At 45.2% G+C, this 22,783-nt stretch overlaps 1 long non-coding RNA gene across 1 annotated transcript in view; it reads right to left on the bottom strand.

Annotated features, from left to right (window-relative positions):
* Window positions 1–22,783, bottom strand: part of LOC149875269 (uncharacterized) — a 228,116-nt gene that overhangs the window by 188,970 nt on the left and 16,363 nt on the right. The window lies entirely within an intron of this gene.

Genomic DNA, 22,783 nt, shown 5'->3' on the forward strand with positions numbered 1-22,783 from the left:
CCTCCCTTACCTCCAGATGGTACCAGCAGCCCTGTAGCCAGACAACGTTGTTGCCTGGCCCTCCAGCAGCAGAACTGCCCTGTTTATATGGGCAGCCCTAGATCGAAAATGGCTGCCCTCATCAGGCACCTGCTGGCTCCCAGCTTCAGGCCCTTAAAGTGGCAGGCACCTACAGTGCCCTGCTAGTCCCTTGTAATTCTTCCATTTGCTTGATACTAGTCAGAAAACAGTTGTACCCAGTCTGGAAACCACAAATTAAGAGAGATGAAGACAAATTGGAGACAGAACAAAGGACAACAACAAAAATTAGATGTTTGGAAAACAGGATCTATGAAGGTGAAGAAATTGTGTTTCTTTAGTCTGGAACATGGGTGCTAAGTCTCCAGCCTGTTGGTCAGATTCAGCCCATAAAGCCATATTATTTAGCCATCAGGGCTTTCCACAGCTCTGGAAATTTGTCTTTGGGAAGCACTGGTATTGCTCACCTGCTGCAAATCTCCAGACCCCTGGGGAGCCCTGGGCCCTGCACGTTGGATCTGGCACCCAGTTCCAGCATACAAGGATGTCAGTCCCCATCTCAGTGGGGTAGGACCAGGACAGACCACAGGACCCAATCCTGATGCACAGGGAGGCAGAAAAGGGTGGTGCCAAGCTCCTGGGATACAATCCCAGCACACAGAGAAGGTAATGTGTAGAGCTGGGCCCCCAAGACCCAATCCGACCCATAGACTGCGCATTATTCATCTGGCCAATAGGGCCAAAAGGTTGAGCACCACTGGTCTAGAAAACTGGTTTTCAACCTCAGGTGATTCTTTGCCGGGGGTACATGCCTATATTTTAATAATGACAGTGGAGCTACTGATTTGCAAATGCACAGTAATGGCGTTGGCACACACTGGCATTGGCATCAACACTCTCCCCAAAGAATAGATATGCAGAGACATGCTGCGTATAGTGAAACAAGCAGCAGTATTTTGCAAGTAAAAAGGTACATGGCCAAAACATTTGAAAACCACAGGTCTATAAAAAGGGAGGCAAAAGGGAAACACTGCAACCGTTCTCAAGTATGAAAAAAGTTGTTATAGAGGATGATGGTCAGCTGTTCTTCCTGTCCACTAGGGAAAGGATAAAAAGTAGTCAATCTAAATGTTTAGCAAAGAAGATTTATAGATTCATAGACATTAGGGCTGTAACGGACCTCGGAAGATTGAGTCCAGCCCCCTGCCCCAGGGGCAGGAAGTCAGCAAGGATCATAAGATCCCAGTAAGATAAACATCCAAATGTCTCTTCAAGGCATTCAATGTAGGTGCTTGAACCATGTACCAGCAGCAGTCTATTTCAAACCTTGGGGGCTAGAACAGTAAAGAAGTTCTTCCTTATGTCCAGTCTGAAACGGTCATGGAGGAGTTTGTAACCATTTGACCCTGTCATCCCTTGGGGCACTCTGGTGAGCACCCCGATAAACTTATAGGTGGCTACCAGATCACCTCTGAGCCTGCACTTTCCCAGGCTGAAGAGTCCCATAGCTCTCAGCCTTTCATCAAAAGGTCTGTTTTCCTGACCTCTGATCATGCACGTGGCTCTCCTCTGCACTCTCTCAAGCTTCTTCACATCCTTTTTGAATTGTGGACCCCAAAACTTGACGCAGTACTCCAGCTGCAGCCTCACGAAGGCCAAGTACAACAGGAGAATGACGTCCTGGTATTTGCTTGGGAAGCATCAATGGATGCAAGCCAGCATTTTGCTTGCTTTACTAACAGCAACATCACATTGAAGGCTCATGTACATCTTGTGCTTAATCATGACCCCCAAGTCCCTTTCATCTGTAGTGCTAGCCAACATAGCACTGCTGAGCCTATAAGCATACTGCAGGTTTTTCTTCCAAAGGTGGAGAACCTTGCATTTTTTGGTGTTAAACACCATTAGGTTCTCATCCACCCATTTGCTGAGACTGTCAAGGTCAGCCTGGATCACTCTCCTTTCCTCAGGGGTTGATACTTTACCCCAGAGTTTGGTGTCATCTGCGAATTTGGCCAATCCGCTTTTGACTCCAATGTCCACATCATTAATGAAAATGTTGAATAGTATAGGCCCAAGGACTGAGCCTTGAGGGACTACACTGGTCACAGCACACCACGATGATTGAATTCCATCAACCACCACCCTCTGGGTCCTACCACAAAGCCAATTCCCCAGCCGTAAGATTGTTGTGAGGCCGAGGCTGCAATTAGCCAGTTTTGCCAAGTGGTGATCATGGTATACCAGATAGAAGACTTTTTTAAAGTCAAGATATATGACATCAATCTCTTCCCCCTTGTCCAAGTGATAGGTCACGTGGTTGTAAAAGGAAATAAGATTTGTCAAACAAGACCTACCCACAACAATCCCGTGATTGCTATCCGTCAGGATGTTGCCATCAGCCAATCTGTTAAGAATGGCCCTTTGATAATCTTTTCTGAGACCTTCTCTGGGATATAGGTCAGGCTGATGGGCCTATAGTTTGCCAAATCCACTTTCCTCCCTTTCTTGAAGATAGGCACCACATTGGCCTTCTTCCAATCTTTGGGCACTTCACCAGAGTGCCAGGAGTTCTTGAAGATCCATGCCAGGGGCTGAGCTATGATGCTTGCCAGCTCCTTGAGTACCCCCAGGTGTAAACTGTCAGGGTCAGCTGACTTGAAGGTATCTAGCCTCTCCAGGTGTTCCTTCATGAGGTCAACATTGATGGAGGGTAAGGAATCTCCCTCACCCGGGCCTACCTCTCCCATAATGGGAGGGGTGTCCCATGGGACTGGTGAAAAACTGACATAAAGTACCCATTTAGCAAGTTGGCCTTTTCCTAGGCTTCAGTTGTCAGTTGTCCCATCTAACCGGTTTAGCAGGGGTCCAATGTTACCCTTGCTTTTCCTTTGGCTCCCCACATATCTAAAAAAGGACCTTCTATTGTCCTTGATACTTGTAGCTAGTTGGAGTTCAGTCACAGCCTTGGCTTTCCTGGTTCGCTCTCTGCAGGTCCAGACCAGTGCAGAGTATTCCTCCTTGGTGGTGGATCCAATTCTCCATCCTTTGTAGGTCTTTAGATTAAATATTAGTGAAAACTTTCCAAATATAAACACAGTGATGTGAAGGAAGAAGATATCTCCCAAGTGATTTAAAGGTTCTTCTTTGGATGTTTACATAAACTTTCTGTGACTAGTGTCTGCTCAGTCCTCCAGGTATCTCACACTGCACCATTCTTCACTCCCCCATCCCATCCAAACCCTCCCATGGCAACTGGCTACTCTTGTACTGCTCAGGTGGGTGGGAGGGTATCCCTGCTTCTGCAAAAGGACCAATTAATGGAACAATTCACATTGACCAAGCATGTACCAGAAGTGGTACAGACACCCACCTTGGTGATCTTCAGAAAGCGTCTTGACACCCACCTTACTCAAGTCTTCTAACCCCAGCAGTCTTTCCTGCCCAAGTACAGATCCAATGATCTTGTAATGTCCCTTCCAGCCCCTCACATCTATGAACCTATGAATTGACAATCATTCTGTAGTGTAAAGGGTCCATTGTGCAGTGACTTAGTTTTCCCTCACTCAGCAATTGACAAGTGTTTGCCACTAAAGGATCACCTACCACCCACCAACCTCATGCTGTAGGAATTGAAATGAAGTGGCTTTCTAGTGAAAGTCTTTTTAAAACTACAGCCTGAGGCAGAGAGTTTAGGCAAAGCCTGGAATATGCAGCCCCCTGGGAATTCAAAAGCAGAGGTCCAGGCAGCAGGCTACCCCTCCTCTTCCCTCCTCCGATCTGCCAGTCAAGGTCTCCCTGTCCTGCTAGGAAAACACTGGGTGCCACAGCAAGACATACAGGGCTGGGTACTCATGCCTACCGCATGGTGGCAGTTTGACAGTAGTGCCGTGCCTAAAGGTGACTGTTCTACTTGGAAGCTTTGGCTATATGAGCATGGACACCTCTGAACAGTGACAGTTGTGAACTGGTTTCCATCTGGAATGATTTAATTGTTGTGTGTCCACAACCATAGGATTACAAGAATACAAATTATTTTAACATAATAAATAACACGGGATGCCCATGCCTGCTATGGGACAGAGAAATCTGGGTGAGGGGAATCCCTTACCCTCCATCAATGCTGACCTCGTGAAGGAACACCTTGAGAAGCTGGATACCTTCAAGTCAGCTGGCCCTGACAACCTGCACCCCAGGGTACTCAAGGAGCTGTCGAGCGTCATAGCCCAGCCCCTGGCACGGATCTTTGAAAACTCCTGGCACTCTGGTGTAGTGCCCGAAGACTGGAAGAAGGCCAATGTGGTGCCGATCTTCAAGAAAGGGAGGAGAGTGGATCCGGCTAACTACAGGCCCATTAGCCTGACTTCTATCCTGGGGAAGATCTTAGAAAAGTTTATTAAGGAGGCCATCCTTGATGGACTGGCCCAGGCTAACATTCTAAGGGACAGCCAGCACGGGTTTGTTGCGGGTAGGTCTTGTTTGACCAATCTCATTTCCTTCTACGACCAGGTGACCTATCACCTGGACAAGGGAGAAGAGATTGATGTCATATATCTTGACTTCAAAAAAGCTTTTGATCTGGTATCCCATGATCACCTCTTGGCCAAACTGGCCGGTTGTGGCCTTGGCTCCACCACTATCTGCTGGCTGGGAAATTGGCTTCGTGGTCGGACCCAGAGGGTTGTGATTGATGGCAGTCACTCATCGTGGTGCCCTGTAACCAGTGGGGTCCCTCAAGGCTCTGTCCTGGGACCCATACTGTTCAACATCTTCATTAACTATGTGGACACTGGAGTCAGGAGTGGACTGGCCAAGTTCGCCGATGACACCAAACTTTGGGGCAAAGCATCCACACCAGAAGATAGGCGGGTGATCCAGGCTGACCTGGACAAGCTCAGCAAATGGGCAGACGAGAACCTCATGGTGTTTAACACCGAAAAATGCAAGGTTCTCCACCTTGGGAGGAAAAACCTGCAGCACCCTTATTGGCTCGGCAGTGCTACATTGGTTAGCACTACAGAAGAAAAAGACTTGGGGGTCATCATTGACCACAAGATGAACATGAGCCTCCAATGCGATGCTGCGGCTAGTAAAGCGACGAAAATGCTGGCGTGCATCCATAGATGCTTCTCGAGCAAATCCCAGGACGTCATTCTCCCCTTGTACTTGGCCTTGCTGAGGCCGCAGCTGGAGTACTGCGTCCAGTTTTGGGCTCCACAATTCAAAATTATGTGGAGAAGCTTGAGAGAGTCCAGAGGAGAGCCACGCGCATGATCAGAGGTCAGGAAAACAGATCTTACGATGACAGGCTGAGAGCCATGGGACTCTTTAGCCTGGAAAAGCGTAGGCTCAGGGGTGATCTGATGGCCACCTATAAGTTTATCAGGGGTGACCACGAGGATCTGGGGGAACGTCTGTTCACCAGAGCGCCCCAAGGGATGACGAGGTCGAACGGTCACAAACTCCGGCAAGACCGTTTCAGGCTGGACATAAGGAAGAATTTCTTTACTGTCCGAGCCCCCAAGTTCTGGAACAGTCTGCCAGCGGAGGTGGTTCAAGCACCTACAATGAACACCTTCAAGAGTAAATTGGATGCTTATCTTGCTGGGATCCTATGACCCCAGCTGACTTCCTGCCCTTTGGGCAGGGGGCTGGACTCGATGATCTCCCGAGGTCCCTTCCAGCCCTAATGTCTATGAAATCTATGAAATCTATAATGCTGCGTTGATGTCATTACAGCATGACATTCTGAACCAAATTCTGATTTTCATTACATCAAGGTAACTCCACTGACTTACAGCCTGATTAAGCAGAAGAGTGAAACATAAACTTTAGTCTGCCCTGTTGAAAACAGCACTTAAACATATGTTTATCTTCAATGTTTTCTGAATAGATGAGCATGTGATTAAGTGCTATTCTGAATCAAGATGCTTTCTGGATTTAGGGCCTTAAGCTTTTTTGGAAATATCAAGGGCAGAATTTGGCAAAATAGTTTTATTATCTTAAGTGCTCCATCTTAAGAGATGTTACAAAACTTTGGTATCAAAAGTAGAAGTGCAAGTAGAATCAGTAGCCGTGCCTTCACAATGCTGTTATGATGTAAGACTATGATAGCACAGCAAATTCAATGAATGCCCACAGTGATGCCAACCATTTATGATACTACATATTAATATTCATGACAAATCAAAAATACAGTTGCTGTGTGAAAACAGAATTGTGTCAACATAGCTTATATTGCCATTCACAAAAGGAAGGGAGCCAACAGAGACACACAACCACACAATTCCTTCACTGTTGTCATAAGAAAATATGACTAAACACATTTCTGCAACTCCCCTGCACAAGATGACAAGATGCATAGTGTGTATTGAGGATGAGTCTTCATATTTACAAGCTTGTTAAAATAATGGAGCACTTCAGTAGGAACAAATAAAAAATATGGGAGAGAACCTACTGACAAACAGGGATGAGAAATATGTAGAAAATGGCATATTGCTGTATCTCTAAATTCCTGTTGTCAGATTTTTCGTTAAGTGTTGTTTTTTAATCAGCGTTGTAGGTTCTGTTCTGAATCATCTGGAAGACTGCTTTAGGTGGGTTTTTTTCATTTTTTGATAGAACTGAATGTCCCCAAAGAATGATAAAACTGCCACAATGATCTGCCAATATTTTTACAAGAAACTCTGACAAAAGAGTCCCCCTTAACCCATGTGAGGGAGACAGCCAATAAGTACAATATCTGCCACTCATCCCTGATTCTCATCAATCATATGCATTTCTGGGATATAGGGTTTTTTTCACAATCAAACAAAAATCCTTTCTTCAGAATGAAAACACAAGGAGGTGGTGGCAACTTGCACACTCTTGCATCTGAAATAAATTTCCTGCAAATTCCTCTAAATTAAACTGCATATATTAGTAGTATAGCACAGAACTGCACTTACGTATCGGGAGATGTTGTGGAGGGGAGGGGCAAGAGATATTTATCTTAAATGGTTGGGGTAACCGCTAGGCCTGTGCAAAGTGGCAAGTAGCCACTTTGGATTCAGGTTCGGCCGATTCAGGGAACAGTGATTCAATTCAATGATACAAATCATTGTCCCAAATCAATTTGGCCAGATCTGATACAGAGATTTGGCTACTGCCGAATCAGCCAAATCTCCAGTTGACACAGGCCCCATCCCCACCTGCTCTCAGTGGCTGCCCTGCCTGCCCCGGGAGCTGGGGCAGGTGGGGCAGCCAAGAGGTGGCTGGGAGAGTGGAAGGGGGTCAGGGGGTGCTCAGGGGAACCGGGGGAGCAGGCAGGGGATAGGGCCTGGCAGGGGTCCCCCCACAGTCCCTCTCCCCTCCTCCAGCTCCCCTTTCCCTATTACCGATATGAAGTCTGGGTCCAGCTCCCTGCTGCAGTGAGTGGGGACTTCCCAAATTGCCAAAGCTCTCCCAATCTTTTCCGAATTGATTCAGAGAGCTTCAAATCGATTCAGACCTTTTAACTGGTCCCCTGATTCAATTCAGATTCGGAGATTCAGCCACCAAATCGAGCGAAATCTCCTCCAAATTGAATCAGCACCTGAAGCTTTGCACAGCCCTAGTAACTCCACTAGAGAAATTAAAACATCTGCTGTTTAAATTATTTACTCTATTTGAAAGTCCCCAAGGTACTCTTCAGCATTTTTCTGAGTCCTAGAGATAAACCACTCAGCAGGATAGATTAGCCATATCCAGCAAAGGGTGAACTCAACAAAATGCAAAGGAATTGCACAAGCCCTTTGTTAAGTTTAATGGCAGACTAGCAAGAAGCTTCTCCCCAGCATCTTGCTTACAGAAGTGACTTGGCTCCTGAGACTGAAACCAGGAGATAAATAAAAACTTGAGATAGTAGGTGATGCATGCTGGAGATCAGCTAGAAATTTAAATTTAGTGTAGAAAATTAGAAAAAGGACCCCCACAAAAAACAAAAAAACAAGCAATCATGTTTTTGGCAAGTCCATATAGGTATCCATCACAAGTAGCAACTGTTTACATGAAATATGGCTTTTCAACAACATCTACCCAAAAGTCTCTGAAATGTAAAGAAACATCACATCTCCAAGAAGCAAAACACTAGAAATGCTACTGCCTCATTTATAAACACAATTATGATAATGCCAAAAGCACCCAGCCAAGATCAGATTGGAAGAGAGTCTCTGTCCTGATGATTTTGCATTCTAGGAGAGCAAGAGGTATGAGGGGGAAAGAAGGACCACTATCCTTGATTTATAGATCTGAAGGTGAGAGGGCTTGTAAGAGGTTCAGAAATCTCTCTGGGAGAGCCAGATATTGAACACACATATTAGACCCACACTTTAACTGCAACATAATCTTTCCTCCCATGAAGGTTATTCTATTACCTTCTCATGACAGGTTGGGGTGGAATTTTCAAAAGTACTTTACATTTGTGTAAGTTTGCTGCCATTAAAGTTGATTATAAATCTCATGTAGTGCAATGAGTGTAGAGTAAGGTTGATACTGAATTCTTCTAAAATTCCCAACCATAAAACTTGAGCCAATCTTAATGTCTACAGTAAAACAGTAAATCTCTCGAAGTTTAAAGATATAACAAAGATAGCGCTGTTGGCTGGGAATGCATCTCAATAGCCTAAAGAGATTTAAATTGCTCAGTTAGTATTATTGTGATGCAAAAAAGGAATTTCCCACGAGGCATACAAGAAACTTAATTTAATGATTTAACCATTGTTAATAAAAGTAGAAGTGTCTTCTAACAAAGGTATAATAATTATAACCTTAGAGTGTACTTATGTTTGCAATCCATGCAAAAAAAGTTGGCAAACTGTGTATTTGAGTTGACTACATATTATTGTGAATCCTCAATAGATGGTGCTGTTATCTAAGTGAATATCTCAACTGATTATGCAAAGGAGTTAATGGCAAACATGTTTGGGAACTGTTTGTTGACCATCATCTTTCTCAGAACAGGATTTCCAATTGATTTGTTGGGAATTCTTGAATTGGTCTTACAGGCAGGTCAAACACCACTATTAAAAGAAAACTGTTTTAAAAATGCTAATTATAACATTCAAAGTAATTAGTAGTCAGACCTCAGACACTTCTATTAACAAAAGAAAACTGAACATGTGATCTACAGAAAATATCATGGCTTTTCCCGCTATTTTTTCCAGTATTTTGAAATGCTCTGACACTTTCTCCTAATAAAAAAGTGAAAGTTTTATTTCACTAAATGATTAAATCATTATGTTATCATTCCACAAAGTTTCAAGGATGCATCTCACAATAGGAGTCCTAAAGAAATAAGGACTCCTCATTTCCAGAAGAGCCCCAGAAAGCAGTAATGACTTCTCAACGCCTTTCTCCATCTATGGTCTGGCAGGTTATTCTTTTCTAATACAGACTTTAAAGCCACCCCACTATTTCCAAATTTTATTAGTACAGTGTTCTCCACTTAGGGATAACCTTCTGAACTCCAGCTGGAATCCAACAAGAGCATAGAACATAGCGGCTCACTTCCTGAGTAATTAAGCCCAGTGTGAACACACAAAATGCATCTGCTCAAGTATTAGCACTGACTCTTTGTTAGCTTCAGATAGCAATTCAGATTGCGGATTATGAAATCTATAACCTGGGATTGCTTAGGATACAGTTAAAAGTTGGACAAATCCCCCTGCTGGATCCCCCTCAAGGGTGGCACCACCATAGCAGTTAAGACAAGGGGAGTATTTGCTGTCAGAACCTAGAAAAGGTGCGACCACTTCACATGGATAACAGAGCTTTCATTCCACCTTTGGAATTACTTCCTCTGACCCAGATCTATCAAGCTTCAGGCTACAGGACAAGATGCTCTAAATGAACAGATTGGGACTTACACACCCGAACCTCATTGAAAGAAAAAAAAAAGTCAAAGAGAAAAAAGTGGCCTTCTAACTCCACTTTTTCCTTACAAAATCTCTCCCAATAAGCTACAGTTTACCTTGAGCAAGATGTAGTGACAGTATAGTTAAGGCCTTTCACTATGGATCCAGAGGTGTGTGTCTAAATCACCCTGGACTGTGCCAAGAGCCTGTCAACTTACCTGTCAGTGGGTGTCTGAATATTAGGCTGAGAAACCAAATGTAACGAGACATGACATTGGGCATATTATTCTTCTGTGTGGTGTTGGCAACAGATGTTGGCATGCCTTACTCACACTAGCCAGATGAGCTGCACAGCTCAACACTTGAACTTGGAAGAGTATTGGAATCTGACAGCTGATTTGATCTTGCATATTAACATTTGCCATTGAATCATCTACTTGAATTGTCTTTAAGATTCTAGAGAAAGCAAAGAACCATAATATTTTCTAGGAGGATAACTTTCAATCTACCGACATACTGTAAATATTTCTTTACATACTAATGGTTAAAATTTTCTCTTGTATTTTTAATAGCAGCTGCAGAGTACAAATTAAACTGAACCATTAACTAATTCCTCATTTTATATCCTACTTTTTCATGCTTAGTCTATTTGATTGCTTGTTCCATGTTTTGGAAAATACTATATACATATTGATTTTTGGATGTTAATATAATATGAAGAAAGAACTAAAAATATATTTTAAAAAAACCCACAATAATTAGGAATTTCTAATACTCCTTATCTCCTCCTTATATTTAAAAAGAGCTAAGTGATAAGTTCTTTTTTTAGTATATTAGTCATCTTTAGGAAAGATTGTAGTAAGCAAACAATTGTAATTGTTAATCAACATAAGAAAAAGAAAAAACTGAAGGGACAGCCAATGGAAGAGTATAAATAGAGGGACAAGTCTAGAATTCTTTATTTGGAGCCAGATTGTGCCACTCAGGCTTTGTGAGAATCATTCTAGGATAGACTAGTCATGGGAAACATCATACCACGAGTCAGCGTGGCAGACAATAGCCTTCAGTATTTACTCAAGTTTTTTTTCAGGTAAACTCCTACTGAGCTCAGACAGAAACCTATCTATGTGGGTGCATCTACATGAGATGTTATGCCACCATAGCAATATGCTATGGCAATGTAGCATCGGCAGGCACAAAGCATGATGCCATAGCTACGTCTCTATAGTATTACACTCCTTTGCTGTAGTGCATTGCTCCAGCAACGTAGCAGCTAAAAATAACCATGCACCACCAGCACAGTGCACCGTCATTTACTACTTCCAAAACGAAGTAGTAAACGATGGCACAGTAACAACGGCACCATAGGGGCACATGTAGGGGTGCCCACTATTGCCTAATGGATATTGGATAGTTACTGAAAGTTTCCTGATTAACAGTTTGAGAGGCTCAGGCTGAGTCTGACCCACAGAAAAGGAACTGGTAGTTATGAGGAGCTACACGCTGTCAGCAGTAAGAGTTTATGAAAATTAACTTCTACTGCCAATGACTGACTTTGGCAAGACAATGGGATTTTATCCAAATCCCACTGGAGTCAAAGCACCTAAATCACAGAAAGTGATCCAAATTTAGCTCCACTCCAAGAGGTGCTAAGTGGTCTAAGCACTTAGACTCATTATATCCTTTCATTTGGCCATGAAGAGCTAGATCCCTTCACACCTAAATCAGCTGTTTTGAAAGCTGTTACCCATGTACAATCTTGACATTGATCCTGATGCACTCAGAATTAACTCTTGCCTAATCTCTGTTGCAATCCACTTTGGGGGGCACTTAGGGCACCTATACACATGGCGACGTAGCGCCATACATATGCTGGACATCTGCTCCAATACATGCTAATTAGCACAAAAGAGCGCATTGATTAATCGAGTCTGCTGAAGCGTGTTAATTGGCATGCTCAACACAGCCTCCGCATTATGTATGGTCAGTGTCCCTGTGCTTCAAAACAGCAGCGGAACAAGCTTTAGTCAAAGCACCCCCACTACCATTTTGAAGAGTGGGCCACTGAATACACATGATGTGCAGGTGCTTTAACTGGGGGGGGGTTCAAGAAGCTTTGTGATTATTTATCAACATGTACAGATTTTTGAACTACCAGGAGAAACTCTCCTAGAATTGGTTTAACCTTGGTTGTTCCCAGGTTATTTTTCTCCTGGAGCAGCCATTTTTACTAACTTAAGCATCTATATACTTGTGATTTCTCCAAGGAAGAGAAGACTGAGCTGCAGGGATTCAATAACAGCCTTGTGCTACCTAAAGGGTGGTTCCAAAAGCTAGACTGTTCTCAGTGGTGGCAGATGACAGAACAAGGAGCAATGGTATCAAGTTTCACTAAGGAAAGTTTAGGTTAGATATTATGAAAATTTTCTTACTAGAAAGATAGTAAAGCACTGAAACAGGCTCCCCAGAGAGGTTGTGGAATTTCCATCCTTGGAGGTTTTTAAGACCCAGGTAGACAAAACCTTAGCTGGGATTATCTAGTTGGAAATGGTCCTGCTTTGAGCAGGGGGTTGGACTAGATGACCCCCCAAGGTCCCTGCCAGCTCCAATTTTCTATTATTCCATGATCCTATCTCAGGAGAAACTGAATGTCTATGCAAAGTCTATGTCTCTACATTCATGCCCCTGAGACCATATGGCTGTTCTTACGTATCTATGGGGAAACAAATATTGGAAGGCCTTTCTCCTGCTAGTCCTTCACATACACTGAGCAGGATATCCATGGGGGGAAATTAGCCCTGAATGAACAAGAAAACATAAATAAAATACTTGAGGACTATACACCAGATGCTCCAAAAAAGAAAAATGTAAAACTTAGACTAGAAAGCAGAAGGTCAGTTATACTTTAAGGACCTAAAAAAAGTGAATGTGTGATGGCATTAAAAATGATATCCATGAGTTTCAGAACCAACACCAACTGATGTGCAAATACGTTCAGAAAAAAAATCTAGACAACAAAAAGAATGAGGATAGTTTACAGAGAATACTGAAATGATATATGGTCCACAAAACTGTATGTGCAATGGCCCTTAGGGTTTTTAATTTGTAAATTAAGTGAAGTGATTTCTGATCCTCTAGTCATTAGTTTTGCAGCAATTGGAATTCTGTACTTGAAAAGGAACCAAATGTATTACACTGCAGTAGTTTAAGATAGTTTTATTAAGCTAAACATAAGCAATGAGTTAAGAAGTGTACAATCTTCTATTCTGAGGCTGATATACATCACTAGAATTGAAAGAAGGTTAGGCAGCAGGAAGTCTTCCTAAGCAGACTGCAGCATTTTAAATTACTGCAGCATCCACACAAAACTAATAAATTAGAGTGAAGTTCTATAAGGATGGTAAGTAGGGTCTCGAGCTGTAAGACAATGTTCTTCCCCAGTCATTTCATGGCCACAAAAAACATTCAACCTGATGAAAGCTGCAGTACTCGTATGAACAGTTATTAAAGCCCCATCACCACCACCTATCCACGGTCTCCGCATTGATACTGAATGGACATTTTCTGAAAGGTCAATTGATTTTTTAATATTTTATGAAATATCCTTTCCATGGTACTTTAAAGTATTATTAGACTGAACTCGTTTTCACTTATGACCTTTTACAGACATTGCCTCACATTGATTTTTCCAGATCTTTGCTACTTGCTGAGCTACATACAATAGGTCTGGCAAGGTGGGGTTCAAGGGGAGTAATTCACTAAAGCAGCATTTTATTTTGCGGGGAGAAAAATCTAGATTTGACTCCCAACAATTCATAGTGAAATGATTTTTTTACCTTCTTCCTGGGTCAGGGTAAAACTATCAGGGAAAGCCCTACTTCACAAACCAGTGCTCCCTTTTCCTGTATTCACTGGAGATACATATGTGTCCTCCTATTGCTTCACAGCCTCTAACACTTGCAGCATTAAAAACATGCATTAAAAATAAGTACCTGAGCTGAACCCTAAGGCAATATTAAATATTCCCTTTCTCAACTAAATGATTTTCTGTCAGCTGGCGTGTCAGTCTCCTCTGGGAGCAGCAGGGGATCATTTGAAAAGAATTATGTTGCACCAGTGATAAATTAAATCCACTCAAATCAATAGAGTTTAAATTTAAAGAAAAAAAAAGATAAGCAAGACACTATCAATTAAAACAATTCTCAGCTCTTTAGGCTCAGTTTTCACACATCTGATTAGAATGCCAGTTAGACCACTGACCTAGAACAGCTATTGAGGAGAAAAGTAACAGGATCAATGTCAATATTGTACATGGGTAACGGCTTTCAAAAACAAGCACTGAGAAAACTTTTAGCACCACTCTTAGCATCACATGTAGAATGCATGGCCAGCACTCCATACTCTGAATGCAACGTTCCATTATTCTTAAACCTCATGCAACATATGTTGGTCATGCCACTTAAATGCACTACTACACAGACCCAGATACAATGGTGATGATGAGGGTGGTATAAAAACATGTTTAGAATGGAAGGTATCCAAAACTCCCAACATCAAGCATTAAAACAACATTAGCTACCCCCCCTCGGAAGGTTTCAGAGCCTGTACACCAATAGAGCTAGATTTTTTCCCATAAGGAAATCGCTATTTCTTGATCCCAGCAGTGCCAGATTAACAAAAAACATCAAACTTCACAAAAGGTGACTACATGGGACTGCCGTGCTATCACTGGCTGTTTCACCTGTGGTTTTACAAGAAGCAGCTACAGAAAGCACTTAAAGCACTACCTATCATTTGGCTATATCCACCAGGCCTGAAACCAACCAAAGCAGCTGCTTCTCGCTCCTGTCCCGGCTTTTTAGTCCACTCCAGGAGTATCACTGGGAGTCAGATTACAAGTCATGGAAGCACTGCTCTCTCCCTCCCTTCTCCTACAAGATTCCCAACTCATTCTGCCATCTTCCCTCTAGTCATGTTATCAAAAGGGGAGACAAATTATGGTAACTAACTCAAGGTAAAATCTTGTTAAAGGTAAGATACAAGTTATACAAGTTTATAGGAATTCAACCTGCAAACTCATCTAAAAACTACAAAGTGTTTTGCCTTCATGGGGATTTTTACCTTGAGTTAATGTAACAAGATTAAGAACACGCCTTTCTTTTCCTAATTTCCTTGTGTAGAAGAGGCTGCAAATCCACCCAGTTTCTAAGCACATTAAGAGCATAGGTAATATTACTAAAAGCAAATTGACTCTCCCTGTTTCAAGGATACAGCTGTCACTATAATAGGGCCCCTAACCCCTGTAACTTTAAGAGGGAGTGAAGACAACATTATGTGGCAATAAGATTGCAAGCAACTGAATTGGAAACCAGCATCAAAAGGGGTTTAAGAGTCATAGCTCCAAGGCATTAACAAACTACTAGCCACTTACCAACAGCAAGCAGGAATAGTATAGGGCGCTGAACTCCAAGCATCTATCTTAGTAGCTGCGGCAAAGCTACAAAGCTAATGAGAAACCCCAGGGTCCCGTTAAAAGAGCTACAGATCATGTAACTGGAAGGGGGTGGAGCTCAGGGCTCTATATTTCTGGCTCCTGGGCTGCGGAGAGCATTTGGTCTTAGGACACAGGAAACTGCTGCAAAGATGTGCTTGTCAGCCTTACAGAAGGAACCCTTGAGAGTGAGAATCAGTGTTCTGGCAAGGGGGAGAGAAAGGGGGAGTGGGACGACTACCCTGGGCACCAAAGTGAAGGGGCACCAACAGGCAATGCCCAACCAGTGTGGGGCATTGGACAGAGCCATGAGTGGCTTGTTTGGGAGGGTGCAGGGACATAGGAAGCATGACTCCCACCACTGTGTGCACTCCCAGGCAAGCGGGGGGGATGCCCCCCAAGACCTGTGCACGGGATGAGGGCGGGCTGCAACTGCGGGCTTTGCCTTGGGCACCAAACTTTATTGCTATGGCACTGGTGAGAGTTACGTACTTTGTAGCTCAGAGTGGACTGAGGCTTATGCGTTGGCATCAGCCAGTGGGCAAAGAGCCTGAATAGATGATGTTGGGATGGACAAGAGCCAGCAGGTAAGTGGGAAGACACCTCAACAAAAGGCATCTCCCAGCTATAGTTGGAAGTGGGGAAGAGCCAAGGGCAAGACAAACCCCATGTTTCACATAAGCATTGATATGACCACCATGAGGCATCAGAGTGGCTAGTACAAGGTAAGTGGAGGCCACTAGAGGTACCCTGGAGAAAGTGCTGTGGAGTGTTTGCTTGTTGCAGAGGATGATAGAAAGCCCTATAGAAGTACTCTACATACCCAGTAGAGGGTGTTGCATGACAGGGAACTGAGAGTAACTGATGGTAGGTGTGGGAGCCCAGGGGCTACACTAGAGATAGGGCTGATAGGAAGGGGCCCAGTGAATTGTGGCAATGGGGAGCATGCCCCAGAAAACTCTGTCAAGGGCTAACTAGCTCAGAAAGCTAGTGAGAGAGACCCTGGGCTAAAAGGGAAGCATGCCTAGATAATTATGATGAAGGTGGCAAAGCCAGAAGACTGGATTAAGTCGGGGTTGTCAACCAGGGGTACGCGTACCCCCCAGGGGTACTTGGGAAGGCGCTAGGGGGTACACGGGGGTAGGTGGGGACAGAGCGCAACCACCCACCACCCTATGCCACCACCTCTTAAGAGCAGGGCTGGGGTGGGGCAAGGGCAGCACCATCACTCTGTGGGCTGCACAGGCACCACCTAGCCAACTGGATGTGGGGAAGATGCTTGCACACAGCGGCAGCAGTGCTGCTAACCACCACCCCATGATGCCACCTCTCTGCCATGTGCCACCCGCCCCCCCCCCACTCCACGTCTGGCTGCATGCCACCTCCCCACCCCTGCTTTGCATCCGGCCCCCAAGGGTACACTTATAAAAAAAAGACTGAAACCCCTGGGTTAAGTGAACATCCCCAGAGGACTGTATTGAGGGTGAATAAGCACAGAGGTCAATGTTAAGAAGGAATTATGCCTGGAAACCTGCGCTGAGGGGTAAGCACCCCCTGGGTAACTGCTAAGAGCAAACGGGCCCCAATGGACTGTACTATGGAGGAAAAACACGTAAAAGGCTACTCTAGCTTCTAAAAGCAGCCTCCCAAATAAATAATTTTCAAATGCAAAGGCATGGCATGTGGGAAAGTGGAAGGCAATACAAAGGCTGGAGAGTACAACAAACAGACCTGGCCACCAGGAACATCGGGCTCCAGATCCAGAGCCCCAAGCCTGCTACAGTCACACACGGGGCCTCACCTCAGGCTACTCGGAAATCCCAAGATGGTAACATTAGCTCCAAACACCAATCTAAATCACGTTTGAGAGGATGCAAACTATGAGACATGTGCTGAGTAAGCTACAAAACTAACTGCATGTAGTCAAGTATAATGGATATTTATAAATCTGGGAACTGGTTCATTTCAAAGGTTTAGACCGGGGATCAGCAAACCCCAGAACGCAGGCCAGAGCATGGCACATGAAGATATTTCGCTTGGCACACCAGCCCTCAGGGTGGATTGCAGAGGAGCTGCAAGGGGCCTGATCCTCCTTGTGGCAGTGCAGCCCTATCTCCACGATCTGCCTTGAAGTGCATGTGCACCCACCACCACCAGCAAGCTAGGCCAGGGATCCGCAAACCCCAGCGCAGCTACTTGCAGCCTCTCTGCCACCTGATACAAACAGCCTGGGCTTCATGCAAGGTGTTAGGGAGCTCCCCAGAGCCTGGACTGGCTGTGGCAGGCAGCCATGAGGCTGCAAGTGGGTGCACTGTGGTTCACAGAGTCCTGGCATAGCTCGCTGCCTGCAGCAGGTGCACACCTCCCTCAGGGCAGACAGTGGAGAAGGGGCAGGACAATACTGCTACAAGAAGCATTGGGCCCTTCATGGCTCCCCTGCTATCTGCCATGGCACACCAACATCTTACAAGGAGATGTTGTGGGTTTTTGCCCCAAAACATTGCCAACCCCTGGTTTAGACTGAAAGACCATGAAGATGTGCACTGATTGGTGTAGAGTAAAGGCTGAATGTTACACTTCAACTTTGAATTTCCCAAGTCCTATAATGTTGGTTTCTCCATTGTGCATCATTAACCATATTTTTGGATAGGGTTTTCAAAGACAATGGATACACAGGCTAAACAAAGATGTTAAAAACCACATAAAAACCACTGCAGTGGGGGGGGGGCGGGTGGCACATGTACACATTGCATACACACTGGTCACAGCTATAAGCTGCAGAACCACATGATACACACTGTATGGACTATGCACCTTTGACTATCCCCCTAGCATTCTCTGGCTGCCTTATTTGTCTCAGATTTATTCTACCACTTTGAGCCTCTGAGCAGCTTCAGGTTGCTGCCATACTTTTAAAAAAAATCAACCTTCATTTCATTCTTTTTCCTCCTAAATACTCATTTTTTCTTCAAATTACACTGGCCTTAAATATCAGAGTTTAATATTGTGACATTTTTATCAAATAGAAAAATGACCCGAGGTTACTTCTCAAGGTTTTTACAGTTTCTTTTGAGCATTATGAGTTGGACTTGCAGCAGCAAAAGCACCTAGGTTTACAATAAAAGCAACATAGTTTCATTAACTCAGTAAAATATTACAAAAATCTCCCTAAGATAGTTTTTATGTAAAGTATGTATCACAGCATAAATATTTTAATAGCACTCATTTGAAGCCAGCTGGAGTTGAGACCACTAAGCATCATATAGGATTGAACCCTGCATAAGCTAGCTTGTCATATACTCTACAGTTAAGTCATATGTGGATGGCTCCAGTTCTCAGGGGTACCAACAATAATGTAATACATGCATAATATAATGCACACACCGAAAATACACAGTAGTACACAAAAGCAGTTTCTCTTAGTGGATCCTTTTAAAATTATTTTACTTTTAATGGCTTATGAAGGTATAACGATATCCCAGGATTATTGGCATAATTAATTTCTTTGGACAACATTTGAACATAACACACACTTGCTGACAGCCAGAAAAAAAGTGTTGGGCATGTCCTTGTCCTATGTCAATCAGTGTAATGTCAATAGAGCTACATCAAATTACACCAGCTGTAGATGTGACCATAAAGCCTTGATTGCACTTACAAGGAAGCATAATTGGAAATAGAAGTTTTGAGGTTCTTACACTTTGGAAGACTGTTTGATTAATACATTTTCCCTGATTTCTCAGACTTGCGTACAGCATAAAGTAAAGGGCAGTGAAAAGCCATACAGAGAATTCAAAAAGTATTGACAAAGTACTGGGAAAATCCCTTAAGATGATATAGCACTTGTTCCCTTTGCTCTGCCAGTTGTAATAATCACTTGTGCTTGGAGAAGTGGCATGGATGGAGAAGTGCCTTGCATATGTTACTGGTTATTACCTAGGTTGGGCATTTTGGCCACAAGCTAACAATGGGCCACCTCAGGCCTCTATACCCTTGGTGGGGCATTGGTCTTCCTGGCCTCCACCCTTTCTTCTAGTTGAGCTCTTTGCCTAAGCTCATTGACCCAGACCTAGTGTCTAGGCTCTGTTCCTAGCCTCACACTCTCTGGCCCTTTTTTCATCCTCTTGGTCTTCGGGCTCCTGGTCCTGGTTTCACCCTCTCAGGTTGTGGGCCCCTGGCCCTGGTTCCTGTGGCGGAATGCTGGGCTAGCGGTTCCGGCACCGCTTAGGGGAGCCGCGGGCTTTGCGGAGCTGTGCGAGCGCGCGGCTTGTGGGGCGGGATTGGAGGTAACTTTATAGCCGCTGTCACAGAGGCACTGGGGTGCTCCGTGCCTAAGAGAGAGATAAGGTGAGCTGTCAGTCACCAGGGCAGCTCAGGTGCTGATTGTCAGAGCTGCCAATCACCAGGGCAGCTCAGGTGCGGGTTGCTAGGGCAACCCGGTGGGTCAGGTGGTCAGAAGGGGGCAGGGCCGGGCCTTTATAAACAGCCCAGGCCGGATCCTGAAGAGCAGTTCCCTTCCGGCAGCCGCAGGAGTAGGAGCTCTGTGGCAGAGCTGAGCAGCCTGGGTGGGTGGTTGCAGCCTCACCACGCTGACCAGCTGTGATGATGCTGGGAACAAGAACACCCTGAAGTGAGGTAGGATTGAGAGCCTGGAGGGGGCTTGGTGTTTATGTGTTATGAGCAGGAGGCTCTGTTGTTTATGTTGAAGCCAGGGGGCTTGCGTTGTGTTATAGTTACACCGGAGGACCAGGTGAGGCTGTAGGGGAGCGAGGAGGCCTCCGGGGAGCTCCCCAGCAGCTTGGGGGTCCCCAGTGCCCAGTAAGGGCACAGTGCCAGCAGGGCACTACAGTTGTGCCGGAGAGGCACGGGTTTTACCAGAGAGAGGCGTGGTGTTTGCCCAGAAGGCAAAAGACCCAGAGAAGGGTCAAGGGGCCAGGCACGGCTACGGCCACCTGAGCCCCAAAGTTGGCACCAGAGAGGCACGGGGTGTGCCAGAGAGAGGCGCGGTGTTTTCCCAGAAGGCAAAAGACCCAGAGAAGGGTCAAGGGGGCCAGGCACAGCGGAGGCCACCTGAGCCCCAAGAGCGTAGAGCATGGTATAGGCCTGGGAGGAGGGCAACCGCCGCGGAGAGCGCAGCATGGGCCCTAGAGAGGGCAAGGCCCCAGAGGCGGCAAAGCGAGCGCTTGCCAGGCAGGGGGTTGGAGCCCCAGACGCTTGCCAGGCAGGGGGTTGGAGCCCCAGACGCGAAGAGCACAGTATCGGCCTAGAGAAGGCACAGGCCCCGGAGCGGGGCAGCGGGCGCAAGAGGCGCAGCACAGGCCCCGGAGCAGGGCAGCGGGCGCAAGAGGCGCGGCACAGGCCCTGGAGCAGGGCAGAGGTGGAGAGTCAGGCCCACAGATGGGTAAGGAGCCCGGGGTGATAGAGAGGGCACACATAGCCCTAAGGCGGGGACATATAGAGGCACCCCATACGGAGTAGGGGCAGGACACACTTACCAGTCACCAGGCGGATAAAGGCAGCCTCCCATAAACATATATTAAACAGCAAAGTCGTGGCGGGCGAGATTCGAGGGTGCTTGGACCACCTGAAGTGACGGTAGAGGGGTGCTAGGGAGTTCACGGCCGCCCTTAGGCCCCACCCGCTCACAGCCGCCCTTGAGGTTCGCCGAGTTGGCACAAGTAGACGACTTACAGTAAGTTGTTAGTTTTCTTATTCTATAGGGTGTCCGTTGGTTCACAAGGTTCCAGAGCCAGCCCTTGCGTTCCAACAGTGGAGCTAGTCCAAAGCTAGGTGCGGCTGCCGGCTCTTTAAGTCCCAGAACTGGTCAACAGGTCATGAATGGGATATACAGTACAAAACTGTAACACGGTGAATCGTTGTCAGTTGTCGGATTTTCGAGACCTTTGTCTTCGCTCGGGTACGCCCAGACAGAGAGGCTGAGAACCGGTCTACAGGGTGATCGGGCCTATAGAGTTTTCCGGTCGTCGTCTCTGCTGTTTTCTGTTTCTTTGCCTCTTTATAGATGTTGGTTGGACTGCCTCTGTGACACTAACTATGATATAACCTGAGCATACAGGGATAGGATAGTTTCTTTTACATAGTAATTGCTAGGCAGACTTTCTACATAAGTTTCATTTTTGCAAAAATAACACTTCTAGATAAGAAATGAAATCTACAAAATGTGCATGTGTAGCTTAATGCCAACAGAGAAAAATACAAAGCGCTCATTTAGCTTACTAGTTAAGACTTCAAGGTTACATAAATGTGAGAGTGCCGCGCGGCAGTTATACAGAAAAAAAAAAAAATAAAACAGTTACAGTTCCATCCCCTTACACTCTGGCCCTTAATCCTCCTGGCTTTAAGCCACCTCTATCTCCAACACAAGTGTTGGCCTTCTCAGATGCTGCCTGCCCTCATTGTCATGCAGTATCTGTAAATGACCAGGCCACTGGGCACGGAGGATGCTTGTTTTGTTTTCTTATTTCATTCACCTACTCAACAAAGGCCATGCAAATTCTAATGAAGGTTGAAAATGATATCAGTCAAATGCTACAGGCTAAATTCACTCACAAGATGTCTAAAATGTATCTACCATCACAGTTTCAGTTTACAAAACTAGTCAGGGATGCAGTCTACATCACTTATATAGATGATAGTGGCAACAGTCCCTCAATACAAGGATGAAAGTCTTCCAGTAAATAGGGAAGTCACCAGTAATAACAGAGGAGGCCAATCCAAGATTTGTATGTTCAACTGCAGACATGGCAAATAATCCCAGAAAGGAGTAAATCCTGGTGATGTCAGGTTATAGCTCTTTCCCTGTGTCTGTCTCATCTATCTGCCTCCACAGTGAGGCAAGTTGTTCCAAATGATTGATGCCTTGTAGTACATCACAGAGCCATTGCAGATGATTCAGTGATAGAGTCTCCAAAGTATCAATGTCAATATCACATTTTTTTCATATTGCTCTTCAAGGCATCCTTGAATCTCTTTTTTTTGCCCACCTCTGTTGGCTCTAAGCCAACGACACTACAGTAGTGGAGTAGGGGTGCCGAGCCCCAGTGGTGGCCATGATGCCCTGCTTGGGGTCCTAAGGTACCCTCCCTCTTCCCCTTCCTGCCATGCCTTGATGTAGATATTGGTTTCTGAAAAGAGAGGCTACCCAGGGTCCCAGAGTGAGCCCTTGTCCTCTGTTACCTTGTAGATTCATCCAAAGCCCTGCTGATCCCCATCCTACCCCCACACCTTATGTGGGGCCCTGCCAGCCTGTCCGTGCTCCAGCACACTAATTGTTTTGAGGGCTAATTTCATGGCTTCCAATCTGCCCTACAGCCACACCATGCCTTGCAGATGCTACTGGTTATCACTTTGGTAGGGCATTTTGGCCACAAGCCAACAGTGG

Source organism: Crocodylus siamensis, chromosome 1 (assembly GCF_052110815.1).
Source record: "Crocodylus siamensis isolate JL-2025a chromosome 1, ASM5211081v1, whole genome shotgun sequence".
Lineage (NCBI taxonomy): Eukaryota > Metazoa > Chordata > Crocodylia > Crocodylidae > Crocodylus > Crocodylus siamensis.